The sequence below is a fragment of the Hipposideros armiger genome, unplaced genomic scaffold (assembly GCF_001890085.2).
Source record: "Hipposideros armiger isolate ML-2016 unplaced genomic scaffold, ASM189008v1 scaffold_166, whole genome shotgun sequence".
In the NCBI taxonomy this organism is placed as follows: Eukaryota; Metazoa; Chordata; class Mammalia; order Chiroptera; family Hipposideridae; genus Hipposideros; species Hipposideros armiger.
The window spans coordinates 2,855,034-2,870,082 of record NW_017731516.1 but is presented as its reverse complement, the minus strand read 5'-3'; the positions used below and the strand labels follow the sequence as shown (position 1 = coordinate 2,870,082).

Genomic DNA, 15,049 nt, shown 5'->3' with positions numbered 1-15,049 from the left:
TCGCGCCACTGGGCCGGCCCAAGAAGTTGAATTTTAAAGGTAGTACTATTAATAGTGATTAAAAGAAAACATTTGAATTTAATTTTTTCAAAGAAAATCTGCTTTATTCATTTGATAATAATCATTATCAAATTATGTAGTGATTCAGAATGCAGAATAGTTCAAAGCTCAAGTAGGAATAATTCCTGCACAGATACATGTATATCCAACCTCCCTCTCTTCTACCCACCCACCGATTTCATTCCCTCTAGGTTATGAAGGCAACTAGTGTAATGGCAACAGCTTTGGTTAATCTGCTAATTATTTGGTTAATTGGCTAATCATTAATTTTAGCCCAGTTAACTTGTTTTTCCCTCAAATTGTACAAGTAAACAGTGGAGAAAATTGTACATGCATATTCATGGTATAATAGCGGAGGGCCTTTGCTTAAAAGACTTAGGTTCTGCATTGGGCATTGCCCCTAATAAAACATAGTGTCATATTTAACCTTTTCAGAGTTTCACCTACTTGATGTCTAAAGTTTCTTGCTGGATCATTATGATTTAATAAGCCGAAGTGAGCTGTTCTGAGTGGTTCTCATAGACTTGACCAACATGACCTTTGCTAATTATTTATACTTGATGTAGCTCCTCCTGTCCCACAACCACTTCCAACTACCTTGACTCATAAGATTTTAATTGGTCACACCACTTGTGCTGTTGCATATTTTGATGGGTTCTGGTAAATTATTTTAAGAATATTGTGATTCTAGGTTATGTGGCTTTTCAGTGCTCATAAACCAGCTTGTGAAGAACTTGGTATCATTACATGGTATGGTTAATTTACTTCATGGAATCATATTAATATAGATTCCAAAATTTTCACTTAGGAGAATAGAATGAGATTATATTTTACACATGAAGAGATTTCCAAATTCCTGCTCATTCTACTGTAAAAATAGTTTTTTGTTCCATTCACATTATTTACAAATAATTCATGTTTTTGAGATTACTTGAAAAATGCATTCTTGGTTCAGGTTTTTCAGATAAAATATTTTTCCTTTTCTCTTTCATTGTTGCTTAGTAACACTTAATGCATTTTGAAATATCCTTGGAAAAAGTGGTTTAAATCTTCATTGTAAAATTATTTTATTTTTGAAGCCTCTTCTGAAAAGTACATGTATAAAAAATAATTTCCTATCTGATATTATGATGAATATATAATAGCATATGAGAAATTCAAAGGAATGTTAAATAAATCACATGTTTGTATTGGTAGTGCTAAGAGTTTGTATAGGCTGAGGTAAAATGATTTGGATTTTTAAAAATTCCATTTGGAGAAATTTTACTGCTGTTTTTCATGGAAAAAGTGGGATTTCTTTGTATCCATGTTGATACTCATTTTAATTTATCTTTGAGGGCTTTTGTGTTTGGAAAGCATTTGATGTCTTACAGTGATGTTTAAACATCCTGATAATAATAAGCTAATATTCCAGAGTTTGATTAGAATAGTATTTCTCCAATACTCACTTCCTTATAGACCTGATTAAAGCCTTACTAATTTAGGAAGGTGCATTTCCTCAGCTTTGCGCTAAAAGCTAGTGACTTTTAAGTGGGTGTTAGTTGAAGTATTGATTTTTATATTGGTATCTACTTTGTGTGTTTCATTTCTTACTATAAATTTAAGCCTGTTTAAGTTTTAGGAGTTTAAATAGAGTTGTTGAAGTTTATTTGCATAGATATATTAAGGTAAGGTAATTTAATTATTTAAATGGTTCATAGTTCATTCCTTTTTGGAAGGATTGTCAAGTTTTTTTTCAAGGAAATGTAACTCCCAATTTTTTGCCCAACTTATCTTCCTCTAATTTACTCCAGCTATGAGCATGCACAAATCTAACCATGTTAATTACCAGTTTAACTTATCAGTGGCTTTACCTCCTTTACAAAATAAAGCCAAGCTCCTAAACATTATATATAGTCTTTCCACATTCTGAGCCCTCCATGCTTTTACCTTTCCAGTGTCTCTCCTCTGACTGGATAGTGAGTTTATGCATTTAGTGATACAAAATTACTTTAGTCTCGCTACCATGCTCTTGTATATTTAACTCTTTACTTGTTTTGGTTCTTCTTCATGTAATGCCACACCTTTCTTCATATGATTTAAGAATTAGGTGTCAGTAGTTCCAGAAGCCATTCTTTGATGGGCTCATTGCTCTTTTTTCTTGCTTTCATAGCCTTAGTGTTTACCATAATACATTGCAGTTATCTGTTTATTTGTCCTTGTCTTCCTGGAGACTTGTGCTATCCAGTACTGTAGGCACTAGCAATAAGTGGCTATTTAAATTTAAATTATAAAAAAATATTTTCTCAGTCACATTAGCCACATTTCAAATGCTCAGTAGCTACATATTGTTAATGGCTACCATGTTGAACAGTGCAGATGTAGAACTTTTTCATCCTTCCAGACAATTGTGTTGAACAATGCTACTGCATGTTGTAAGCTTGAAAACTGGAACCATATCTATTTATTTTGGTATTGTCATAACCTAGCATGGTTTGGGGTACATAAAAGTTGTTCAGTGCATGTTTCAATACAATTAAATAAAACTGAAAGAATTGAAAGGAAGACATTATAATATGTGCTGGGTAACATACTGCTATTTCCAAGATTTTTAGATGTTACCCTTAATGGAACTTTTTAATATGAGATCGCTAATTACATCACATACTGCTGACTAGTTCAATATGTTATATGTAAACTGGAGCTACTGCATTCCAGTTCATATGTTTTTGAAGAATACCTCATAATATAAAATGCTGCACTGACTTTGTGGAATACAGTATATCAGAGAACTATGGCAGTGATGGTATTGCCATTTTCTTCTCCCTCCCCCACCATTAAATATTTTATTTCCTTTTTACTAGTTTTTTAAATCACATAAGTAATAAATGCTCATGCAAGAACTTTAAAGAAAAAGACAGGAACATAAAATAGAACTTAAAAGTTTATCTTCACAACTTTACTCTTGTTTAGTGTGTATCTTTTTTTGTTTGTTTGTTTGTTATTGGGGAATTGGGGAGGGGGACCCGCCAAGCTGTTGTTTTTCAATCTTGTGGAGGGTGCCAGTTGCCATCTGGCTGTCAGTCGGCAGGTTGTGGCCTCTAAGCTCAATATACTGTGTTCAGTCTTAGTTGCGGGTGGGCATAGCTACCATCCCTTGTGGGAGTTGAACCGGCAGTCTTGTTAAGAGCGCACGCTCTGTCCACTGAGCCATCCGGGCGGCAGCTCAGCTCAAGGTGCCGAGTTCAGTCTTAGTTGCAGGCGGGCTTAGCCCACCATTGAACAGGCAGTCTTGTTGTTAGGGTCACGTGCTGTCACCAGCTGAGCCATTCCGCCACTTGTTGGCAGCTCAGCGGCAGCTCAGCTTGGGCACAGCGTCACTGGCCCATGTGGGAATCGAATCCGTGGCCCTGTTGCTCAGAGCTCATACGCTTAAGCTAACTCTTAACCAACTGAGCCACTCGGCTGGCCCCGTGTGTATCTTTTCATATCTTTTCTAGTGATTACACAGGTGTAAGTGTGCAAATATGACTTGTTTTTGTTTTTAACAAATATTGTTTTTCTGCAGCTTGCATATTATATTTAATTGGGATGTTTCCATGTCCCATCCTTCCCTGCCTCCTTCTCTAAAAGTATTTACTAGTTTAAGTTTTGTATTTCATTCTTTTTATTATTATATTTTTATTACATATGTGTGTCAGTATATACAGGTACATCTTTATGTATTGTTTGGCAATTATTTGGACAGTGGTACACTATCTTGTTATTTTTAATGGAAAAAAAAATTAGCCCACCTAAAATCATAAACAATTTCCCAGATATTGCTAAAACACTCAACACCTATCTGACAATTCACCAAGGATTTCTGCATAATACAAAGCATTTAAAGCATGTTACTTAATTATTTTACACATAGAAATGTATTGGTATGTTTCCATTCAATATGCAAGAGTGTTATACAGTACTGCATACAAATTACATTTTTTTTGTTTTGAATTGCAATATAAATGTAATGTAAATAAGCAATGAAGTACCACATTTCTTGAGTTCTAAGTTTATACATTATTGAAAATTTTTATCTTTTGTCAGAACGCATCTAACAACTGATGGTATCTTACAGTCATAGTTGTAACATAGTAGCTTCTAGTATAAAAACAGCACTAGCATCAAAGCATCTTAGAATATGTGATACCTTAAAGTATATTAAAGGTACGTGGTAAACATGAGACTACTTAAAATGAATAAGAACTAAAAACAAAAATGAATACTTAGCGGTTCAAGAGTTGACAGAGTAGCTCTCCCAAAGGCAGAAAGATGGAGGCTTTCCTCTTTATTGATGTTTGGTGTTGGATTAAGGTGAACAAGAGTGAGTTGAGGAAGGAATTAGTTAAAAAATAAATGCCTGAAACCAGCCGACTGGTTCACAGATTGCTCTTGAAAGAAACTCTTGGAAACAAATGGCTGTGACTTATTGTCTGTGGCCAGAGATGAAGCAAGAGATAGAAAGAACTCAAAATGGATGACTAAGCTCTCTTCAGTTGCAGTTGTACAACTGCTAAAATGAGATTGCTCTTAAATTACACATGTGAATGTGATGCCCGTGTTCATGTCATAATCCGCATTATCAGCAATAGTCATTTTGACTCTGTGACCTAGTTTGTTTTTTGTTTGTTTGTTTTTTTAATACATATTAACATTTGTTATTCATGGCTCCTCTTTTTCTTCTTCCTCTGGCCAACCAAGAACATCAAATTAAATGAATTCCCAAGTTCCTCCTTAGTTGGCTTATAATTATGTGATGCTAACAATGTTAGCCTTTCTTTGAATGCATTATACGTTCTAACACTTTTTTCTTCATCTTTTGAATTCATCAAGTGAGGTGACATTTGTTTCCCAGAAAGCAAGTTTCACCAAGACACATAGTTTATGGCACCCTTAGTGTCGTAGTAATTTTTTCACAGTGCCCTTGTGCCAAAAGAAATACTAACAGCTCTGCTATATTAATTCGGTCCAAGCCACTTACAGTAGCACTTCACATGGTATCTCACAGATACTGCTGTGTTTTCCCAAGAAGATTTAAAATACCTGGCGTGTGTGTTCACTGTGGTGTGCTTTGGGGAAATGAGGCCCTAGGCTTGTACCCATGAAATACTGTATTCTCTTTTAGAAAAATATTTTATGTTTAAGCAATTTGCTTCAGTCATGAATATGGCATGTATTCATCATTAAATAGAAAGTTAAAATATTAGTGCAAATATTTCTGTGAATCAGAAAATATAGAAATAAGCAATGTTATCTTTTAAAATATAATCTAAAGCCTTGCTTAGTTAGATTCTAGGATGATTAGTACTGATGGTGACAGCTTAGGTTTTTTGTTTGTTTCTGTTTTTTGTCTTTCTGAATTTCTACATAAAGATAGAACAACTAGGTAGTAAAACATTTGTAACAAAATTTGGTAATGAGGTATCCCCATGAACCCCAGATATAAGCAGGTGAGAACTAATAAAATAAAAAGACCTGCATTTATCAGTGTTTGTGCATAAGAAAATAGAAGCATTGGGGGAGTCAGGACCTGCAACTAGAAGCACCTCAAAGTTGTGAAGAGCCAGTTTGAAAGTGGTGCGATAAGCCAGTTTTAAACTGGCAAAGGGGTTTTGCCAACTTTGTTAATTAGGTCGGTTAAGGGACCCATGATGAGGCCTAAAATGACTTGAACATCCTTGCTTTGTGAACTTGCAAGACTGACCCACCAGTGCTGCCTTTCTCCCTGCTGAGGGGAAGTTTCTGAGTGTGGGATCAGAGGAATATAGGGACAACAGAGATTGAGGGAAGAGAGGATCCAGATAAAAGTGGGAGAGGGGAACAGAGCTAGAAATTCAGAAAACAAGCAGTTGTATTTTTAAACACTACATGAAGATAACAGAAGAGGGAGTTTTATGAATTTAGAGGAGTTTTCTGAACCAAACCATATTCTCAAAATTTAGGAAAATTAAATTCACAAAAGGTCTTCCAGGAATATGTTTAGGAGTATTTGTGTCAATTTGGAGTCCCATCAACAGTTTTTATATTGATCTGACATTTTATAATGTCATAATGTTTGTAAATTTATTAAAGTTGTGTTTGAGATATATTTCTCTATTGAAATTAGGTAACTGAAGAAATTTTCCTGTTTCTTTTAAAAGTTTTTTTATTTTGTTTCATATTTAAATTTAATCCACCTGAAATTGATTTTTATATATGGTGTGAGTTAGGAGGAGTCCAATTTCCTTTCCTCGGCATACAGATAATCAGTTATATTGGCATCATGTATTGACTTGTTCTACCTTCCTCAACTAATTAGCAGTGCTAGCTAGCTTTGTTGTAAATCAAATTCCTTTATATTTGTGGGTCTCTTTTTTATATCTCTATTCTGATACATTGATGTGTTTGTTTATGCCTGTGCCAATACCACATTTTCATAATGGTTATAGTGGAGCTTTGTGTTCAGTTTTCATGTGTGTTTGTCTGTCTTGGTCTTCACACAAGTTTCTTGACTTTCTTGGCCTTTTTTTCGATGACAAATTTGGAATATGAAAAAAAGTATTGTTTATAAAAGTGGAGTTGCATTGACTTTATTTTTATTTGGGGAAGAATTAATGGGGTTATATTATTCTTTCTTTCCCTGAATTCATATATTGTGGTCTCCTGTATTTTCTCTCAAATTAAGTTTCATTTATTTTTTAAAATAATGGATGTACAAATCTTTAGTCAGATTGATGTATAAGTACTTTTCTGTTGCTTTTGGGGGGGTTAAATCGTATTTTTAAAGTTATATTTTATAGATGTTACAGTTATATTGACATACAGTTGACTTTAAATTGATATTAATGTTGCTAAACTTTTCTATTAAAATTTATTTGTAGGTTCTTTAGGGGCTTTCATATAAATAAACATTTGGAAATTACAGTTTAGATACTTTTATAATTTTTGTAACTTAAATTTCTGAACTCACTAGTACTTCTGATACAATGTCTAATAGAAGTGTCACTAGTAGAAATCTTTTTCTTATTACTTGTCTTAAAAGCTTTAAGTTGTCACCAATAAATATGTTTGGTGCAGGAATTTTTTTTGTAGATATACTTTACCAGGATAAAGAAATTACTTACAATGCTACCTTCTTATATAAATTTTTTCTCTGCAGCACCTTTTTCATTCTTAAGGTTGTTTATTATGTACCTTTCCCCCTTATTTATCAGTCTTGCTAGTGGGTTGTCAGTTTTACTAGGAATCAACTTTTAGCTTTATGTAGTTACTTTGTAAATTTAGTTTTGTTTTATATTAAACAGTTTATCCTCTATTTCCTTTTCTCTCTTAGGGTAAGAGGTTTTGCTATTCTTTAATTTTAAGTGTTTTTAATTTTCCAAACTTACAAGGTTTTTTCAGTTCTCTTTCTGTTGCTGATTTCTCATGTAATTCCACTGTAGCTAGAGAGTGTGATTAGTATACCAGTTTGTTTATGTACTTGAACAAAATGCATAATGACCATTAGGTATACTGCTTTATTTCTCTCCATTAGATCAAGCTTGTTAATCTTACCTGTATCTTCTGTACCCACACATTTACCATTAATATCCACATATTACCATCCATTCATTTGGATTCCAGTATATCCTCTTTTATTTCTTCAATAATTTTACACATTTTTGTGTTTAATGTGTGATAAACCCAACCATTGGAAGTTGCCACAGATCATTCTAATGCCTTGTTTCTGTGTTCTCACTTACGGCGCCTTGTTTCTTTGTGTGTATGTTAAATTATCATTTCATGTTTCTTAGAACCCTGAGAATTCTTTGAGGACTAGATGAGGGATATTTCCCCCAAAAATTTGTAATTGCTTTTACCAGTACCTATGACACCACCAGTTCAGGACCAATTAAAAATAAAATGTTGACTTGAGGTTGCAGTCCGTAGAGGTAATGTGAATTTGGGCTGGTTTATGGCTATATATTCTCAAGAGATTTTCTTCACCTCCTCTGCCTAGCATCAAAATCAAGACCATCAAGAATTTTTGGTGTCTTCTTCACTAAGGGGTTATTATAATTATGTTGTGCCCTTTTAAGGAACCAACTTTATGTGAAAGTCTTTTAATAGCTTTTCTACCTTGGGCAACTGGCCCTTTGAGGATATAAACTTGTGGCTCCTCTGAATTCCAACTTTTACTTTGTTTTTTGGGTACTGTATTTCCCTCCTTCCCTACCTTCCAAGCTCAGCAATTCATTTAAAAATAAAAATGTAATCTCTGTGTTAGTTTTCACTGATACTGTGTTCACACTGTATCCTATCCGGGAATAATGTCTGGTATATGCTCAGTAAATATTTGTTGATTGGCTGAATCATTATTTCATGGAGCATTTTTAGTTAGTTTTCAGTGGAGTGTTTTGTTTTTTTTAATAGTCTGCCATACTATCAGAAAATATATCCTAATCATTCTTCAGGTCTCAGCTGAAGTTAACTTCTTAAGGGAAGCATTTTCTGATTAGATACATTATATATTTTTATTGTTCATTATAATTGGAAGGGGAGAGTATAATTTCTGCTTTTTGTTGTCATCCATAATTTAAAATGTTTGGTGGTTCTTTTTCTTTCCATTCTTTTTTTTTTTTTCCCTCTTTCCATCCCTTCCCTTCCTTTCCTTTTTTCTTCCCTCCTCCCTTGCCTGCCTCCTTTCTTCCTTCACTCCCCACCTTTTCCCTCTCCTTCTCTTCTTTCATTATAGTATCATTTTCCGTCTACCTGAAGGACTTAATTTTTTTTCCTCTGTGGGTGATATAGGCAAAGTTATTTAGAGTCAATTTTTGAGGAATTTCACATGTTGTGATTCCTTCTACAGCCTATCACCTTAGTTCCTCCAAAGTCTGGGTCATAATTTTCAAGATAGACCTTTAAAAAAGAACTTTTGGTTAAACCACAGTTGTCATGTCAATCCACAATTCTTTTGGTTGGGCTTCCTTGATCTCCACTTAAATATGGACATACTAATGACATACTTCAAAAATTTCCCACCTGCTATCTATCTTTGGGATTCAATTTTTTCAAGCAGTTTCCTTAGGGCCACTTTTGAGTGTCAGAATAGATGGATTTGCCTGGTCCTCAATTTCAGACACCCTCTAAACACAAATAAGTTTCATAATCTCCCCTAAGCTATCACATCCTAGAATAGTACAGATCTTTGGGATATATCAATATCTAACATTAAAAAAAAATTGACTAGTAGATCTTTCATACTTCTAGCATCTCTGTTTTGTAGTTTTTTTCCACAAACCTAACATATAGTTCTATAACTATAGCAAAGTACATATGTACTCTGTGAAGCGTTTCCAGTGACGTGGGTCTACAGAAAAAGCCCCATCAAGATAGACCTAAACTAAAAATAATATTTTGTACTGCATTTTTGATAGTGATGAATTCTTTTAGGCCTTGTATGTCTGAAATCTTTTATTTTTGGAAGATTTGCTGGTATAGAATTCAAAGTTGAGAGTTATTTTTGTTTTAGTGCTTTAAAGATTTTGCTCCATTGTCTTCTGACTTAGGTAATTTCTGACAAAAAGTCTGATGTCATTCTTATCTTTAGTCCTCTTTACATAATGTAACTTTTTCTCTCACTATTAAGTTTTTTTTATTGGTTTTAACATATTTTGATTATGACGTATCTTGGTATAATATTCTTCATGGCTTTTGTGCTTGAAGATTTCTTGAGCCTCTTGAATATGTGTGTTTATGGTTTTTATGAAATCTGGAAAAATTTTTTATCCATTATTTCTTTAAATATTTATTTGTCCCTGTTCCACTTTGGGGACTCCAATTGCACATGTATGAAGTCTTATGGAGTTGTCCCACTTCATTTTTTTAAATTATTTTTTTCTCTTCATGTTTTACTTAGGATATTTTTTTAAGTTCACTAATCTTCATCATGCCAGTTATTCCACCTTTTACATACAAACTGTAGTTTTATAATTTTTTTAATGTCATGTCTATTAATGTTATCATATGTGTCATTTCTGGGTCTGTTTCTATTGATTGTTGGTTTGTTCCCCACCTCCCCATTATGTGTTTTATTTTACTGCTTCTTTGCGTGCCTGGTAATTTTTACTTCAATGCCAGTCCTCAGAAATTTTTTACCTGTTCAGTGCTATGTATTTTTTGTGTTCCTGTAAATATTCTTGACTTTTCTTGGGGACACAGCTAAGTTACTTAGAAATGGTTTGAGCCATTTGACACCTCTTTTTTATATTTTAAGTTTTGTTAGATAGAACCACAATTGCCTTTAGGGCTAATTTTTCCCAACTACTGAGGCTGTACTCTTCTAAGTACTAATGCCCAATGTTTTTCTACTCTGACTTATGGGAGTAGCTCTGTGTGAGCCCTGGAAATTGTTTCCACTGTTTCTTTACCCAGCCTCTGGTAGTTTCCTCACATGCATATACTGATCATTACTTAGCGAAGAAGACTCAAGAGGGATCCTCTGCAGATCATAGGCCTCTTTCCCTTTGCAGCTCACTCATGTGTGGTACTGGAGCCTTTTCCCTCTAGCTCCCTTGGCCTACCCAGGCGCTCAGCTACACTTCCTCAATTCACAGAGATTTCTGGGCTCCACCAGGTCTCTCTCCCTGCATTATAGCCTGGAAATTCCTTCAGTCAGTAAGCAAGGGCAGTTGTAGGGCTCACATCAATTCTTTCTCTTCTCTCGGATTATTGTCTTGCATTACCTGGTGTCATATGTCTGAAAATGATCGTTTAATGTATTTTGTATATTTTTTAAGTTTCAAGTGAAGTGGAAGGGGAGTGGGTCCCTACTACATTTTGGTTGGAAGTAGAAGTGCTAAGATTTCATTTTTTAAAGTTATATTTTGGTTGAGAAGATGAATGAAAAAGCATTCCTGATAAAGAGCTTTTGTGTCAGCGTTCAGTCAAGGCTTGAGTGCTTTCTTTTGTGTAAGACACTAAGTGGTATGCAATACACAGAAATATTACACCTGTTCTCAGCACTTAGGTCATTTGTAAAGAAACATAAAACAGTACAAGTCAGTAAATAAATCCCCGTTCATATATGGAGTCATCATAGCCTTGATTCTGTTTTACCTAATGCAAAAAATTAGATGATTTCCCTTAAATCCCCTTCCTCTAGATTCCCCAGAATCTATTAGACCTATAAATAACCATTTATCTTCTCAGCTGAGCTAATAATTTTACTAATTAGAATTCCTTAGTGCAAAAGTCTGTGTTCTGTAGCATAAAATGATATATTATCTCTTTATTGTTTAACATGGCTTAATAAATTAAAGACATTTTAAGGGCCGGCCGAGTGGCTCATTTGGTTAAGAGCTCGCTCAAGAGTTTGAGCTCTGAGCAACAGCGGTTCAATGCCCGGCCTGAGCTGAGCTGCCAACAGGTAGCAGGATGGCTCAGCTAAAAAATAAAAATAAAAATAAAGACATTATAGTAGTACATGGGCTAATGAAAACAGGAAGATATTTTTTCAAGGCCAGCATGTTAAGAGAGACTGCTTGGGACATATGAAATTTTAAACCTTTTCTACTGGGATGAGGGCACTGTAGTAAAACTGAAAGAATGTGCTTATAAGAGTGAAGGACCCTGACTTTGAGACATTATTCTCCACTTTCTACCTATATCACTTTGGGCCAGTTAGGTAAATTCTTTGACACTCTGTTCATATTTAAGACTTAGGTCTTTAAAAGTTGATTGGTTTACTTGAAGAAGCATTTCACTTAACAAATATAATATAGAAGTGAAGAAAATAGAAAATCACAATTAGAACATCACAGGAATAGGTGCTGCAAGCAATACCCATGGATGAATACTATAATTATTGGGCAAAAATTTAAAGACAAACATATTTACAAATTCTCAAAGTACTTCTTTTAAAACATTATTTAGAAAGGGAAAACAGTAATTTACAGTGGAGAAGATTGGCAGATACACCAGCTTAATCAAGATCAAGGTTAAAATCACTTGTAATAAGACATAGTATCATCACATCCATTCACTGGACGTTATCCATCATACTATATGATGCACTTGAGAAGAACACATCACCTCTATGGTGATGTGGCTGTAAAAGCATAATTTCAGTCTACTCATGAGAAAGCATCAGACATACCCAAATTGCAGGCCATTCTACAGTGTAGTGACATCAGAGTTCTGATGACGTCAGTGTTGTGAAAAAATAAGGAAAAACTGAAATAAAGCCTGAGGCTGGAGAAGACTAAGGAAACATAAAGCTGAATGTGATCTGGATTCTGGAATAGGAAAAAAGACATTAGTGGAGTAACTAAGTGAAATCTGTGTAAAGTTGTTTAGTTAGTAGAGCTAATTTCTTAGTTTTGATACTTGTACTGTGGTCGTATAAGATGTTACCACTAGAGGAAGGTGGAGTATATGGGACCACTAATATTTTTACAACTCTTCTAAGTCTAAAATTATTTCCAGATGACAGTTTTTTAAAAATTGGGAACAGCATTGTAGATAGATCTTGTTAACATGTAGTTGAGTTAACCATTTCATTGGGGAAGACCTCATTTTCATAGTGTGTGACATTCGTTTCTCAGAAGCAATATAGTTTTTCTACAGAAAACATGTACAGCTGATCCTTGAATTACGTGGGGGTTAGGAGCACTGACCAACCGCGCAGTTGAAAATCTCCGTAAAACTTTGACTCCTCAAAAACTTGACTACTGATAATCTACTGTAGACTGGAAGCCTTACCAATAACACACACAGTTGATTAACATGTATTTTGTATGTTATATGTATTATATACTATTCTTACAATAAAGTGTGGTAGAGAAAAGAAAATTTCAGAAAATTAAGGAAGAGAAAATACATTTACAGTATTTATTGAAAAATCCTTATATAAGTGTACCTGCATAGTTCAAACCCCTGTTGTTCAAGGGTCAGCTGTAGTTTTAAGGTGGGGTAGAGGGGTGGTTCTTAATCTGTGTGGTAGTGTTCTGTAATCAGTTAAGGGGAAAAAACTAGGGACCCCACAGCTCAGAATGTAGGTCTTTACTGATCCCTCAGTTTTCAAGCCCATGCTTCACCTCTGACACTTTGGCGAATTTCCAAAATTTGGAGCCTGCCCACTTGGGTTTTCTGGAGAATAAACCTTTGGTATCTTATTGGAGTTGCGGGAGCTGGGTATTCTCCAAGATGACTGTTTGATTTCAGTACAGTCTATAGGCTCTACCCTTCTGTGTCTGAACTTGAAGAAAAAGTAATAATCTTATAGAGGTTTTATTATGATTGAGTGAAATAATAAATGTATGTGTGTATATATATAAAGTTCTTGGAGCAGTACTTCTCATTTGGCGAACACTCAATACATATTAATGCTTATTTGCACGAGACCCATTTTGTCAGACTGTTGAGGCCGTGCACTGTTCAGCTAATTGCAACCAAGTTCATATTCCCATGAACTACAGTGCAACCCAGTGGCTCTAAGTAGTATAATTCTTCTGGTGGGATTTTGTGATAGAAAAGAGACATGTGTTGTCTCATCATATTAAACTATAAGTCTGAAACAACTCGAAAACAAGTTTTTAAAAATGGGTAATCTAACTTGAGAAAAAATTTGGGAAATGGAAAAAACTTGTTTTAATCTCCAGATCCTTATCTGGTGCTTCTCAGATTATAACATTCTAACCACTGAAGGTTTTTGGTAGTCTGTTAGGTATTTTGGAAGTGGTTGTCATTTCATTGGGAAAGGCATGAAACAATTTTTATTCATTTATATTTCAGAGATATAAAATTTAACATTAATTTTCTGACATAGTTCTAATACTTTAAAAATACTTATTATGCTTATAAAGTTTTTGCATGTGCTGAAAGCGCTGCATTGGTCAGTTAGTGTCAGATAACAAACACGCAGGTAATAGCATGTGTGGAGTAAGATGAGGGGCATTCATGTTTTGGGCCTTCTTTGTGCCAGGCAATTGTTCCAGATCCTTTGGAGACAGAAGTGAACCGAGAAAGAAACGAACAAACAAATCTGTTCTCATGGAGCTGACATTTTAGAGCATAGAAAGACATTAAATAAAATGCATTGTATATTATTTGTTGATACATGTAATAGAGAAAAAATTAAAGTAGGAAAGGAGGTAGAGAGTGCCTAAGGGGCTGGGGAAAAGGGTAGTGTAATTTAAAATAAAGCAAGGAGGAAAGTCCTTCAGTACCTGAAGTGAGGTGGTGTAGGTATCTTGGGGAAGAGCACCTCCTGGAGGTTACATCTAGCACAAAGCCCTGGAGACAGCAGTAGGTCTTATGTATTTGAGGAATAGCAGGGGCGGGGACGGGGACGGGGACGGGGGGTCAGTAGCCAGAACACCGTATGATAAGGGGAAAATGGTAGTAGATTAGAGGTAACAAAGGGTAAGTTTACCCAAGGCCTCCAAGTTCATAGTAATGGTGCAAGAATCCATTGTAAATGTGTTTTCTCGTCTCCTTGCTTTGGTTTGTAATTTTTCTTTATTCTGAACATCAAATGGATAAAGTACATGAGTATACATGTACTGTCTAGCACATTACATTGTTGATGCTCACTGAATGTTTATGGAATTAATTTATATAGCAAGATATTTAGAGGTATTTTAAAGGTCCCATGTTCCCTTGCTAAAGGAATACTTTCCGTTTTTAAGTGCTTCATATAGCATAATTCAGGATCCTGATACTCCTCTATATTTAGTTTACTGTTTTAAAATATTACCTTTAATAACATGTTATTGAATAATAGGTTATTTAAATAACTTAAATAAGAATCTATTTTTATTAGCCTTAATATTCATAGTAGAATCTAGTTTTCTTGGAATCATTAATTTTTTTTTTAAAGATTTTTTATTGGGGAATTGGGGGATGGGAACAGTGCTGGGGAATTGGGGGAAGGGGAACAGACAAGTTGCTGTCCTTCTGTTCTTCAGTTTAGTTGTGGAGGACGTTGCTTCACTGGCCCAAGTTGGCA

General features: G+C 34.7%; 1 protein-coding gene across 5 annotated transcripts in view; it reads left to right on the top strand.

Annotated features, from left to right (window-relative positions):
• Positions 1 to 15,049, top strand: part of CNOT2 (CCR4-NOT transcription complex subunit 2) — a 112,883-nt gene that overhangs the window by 39,114 nt on the left and 58,720 nt on the right. The gene's annotated exons all lie outside the window — the stretch shown is intronic.